The following is a 1,420-nucleotide window of genomic DNA, read 5'->3' on the forward strand; positions in this document are numbered from 1 at the left end:
GGACTACTTCCTTGAGGTGTCTGTTCTTCCTTTCAGCAACTCCATTCTGTTGTGGAGTGTAAGGACAGCTAGTCTGATGTAGAATCCCATGTTGAGCTAGGTGATCTTTGAATGCGTGACCTATGTATTCCCCACCATTATCTGACTTGAAAATCTTAATCTTGGCACGGTAATGGTTAGTAACATAACTTTGAAACTTTTTTTTAAATGCATCAAGAACCCTATATTTTGTTTTAATGAGTGTTAAGGTGTATTTGGATTTTTCATCAATGAATGTGACATAATACTTATAATCATCCTTAGATAAACAAGGTGCAGTCAAAACATCAGAGTGAATCAAATCAAAGCAATTCTCATAAATAGTGGATGATCTTTGAAACACAGTCCTAAAATGTTTGCCCAAAATACATGCCTCACAATCATTATTTTTAAACATGACACCTGGTAACATAATGCTTAAAGCCCTAACATGTGGATGTCCAAGTCTAGCATGCCACAATGCATCTTTACTTAAGGAAGAAACAAAACTAAATGAGAAGCAAGAACTAGAGATGAGACTAAGATCTTCAAGCATATAAAGGTCTCATTTGGTTGCTCCTTGCCCAATCAACTTACTGCTCTTAATATCCTGAAACTTAACATCATCAGAACTAAAGATAAAATTGCTTTGAAAATCAGTGGTGCATCTTTTGACAGATAAAAGATTAGAAGTAAACTCAGTCATGAAAAATGCTTTAGAATCCTTATTAAACAGTTTCAGTTTATCAATTCCTCTAATAGGTATTCTATCTCCATTAGCAATCATAACATGTCCATGAGCCGGTTCTAAATCTTTAATCAGGTTATTATCACTAATCATATGATGAGATGCAACAGAATCAATGATCAAAGGTTTATGCATGTTTCTAGTAATCTCAGTCCTTGATGGTTCATTTTGTTTTATCAGGTTTCCTAGTAATCCTAACATCTTACTAGTTATACTCGGCTCACTAGTAGCAATGTAAGCGCTTTTAAACATGTCTAGTAACTTATCAGTATTACTAGGATTACTAGAAGCAGTGTAAGAGCTCTTAAAAATGTCTAGCAACTTATCAGTAGTACTAGGCAATGTATGAACAGCATATGAGTATCCAAGGGTGTTTCCGAGAGTGTTACCAGACTCCTTAAGAGCTTTGAAGAAGGCTTCAAGGCCAGCTCTCTTGAATACCTCCTGATCCATACCCTTTCCAATTAGTTGATGAGATGCCAAGGATCTACCTTCACTTTCACCCACCTTAGCGCCTGAGCTAGCTCTGGATGAACGAGCACCATTTGCTTCAGCAGAAAGATGAGCCTTTGCTTCCCTATCCTTGTGGAACCCGTGTGGCCTGAGGTGAGGATGTAGGATCCAACACTCACTCTTCTTGTGACCGGTCCTCTT

Source organism: Brassica oleracea, chromosome C4 (genome assembly GCF_000695525.1).
Source record: "Brassica oleracea var. oleracea cultivar TO1000 chromosome C4, BOL, whole genome shotgun sequence".
NCBI lineage: Eukaryota > Viridiplantae > Streptophyta > Magnoliopsida > Brassicales > Brassicaceae > Brassica > Brassica oleracea.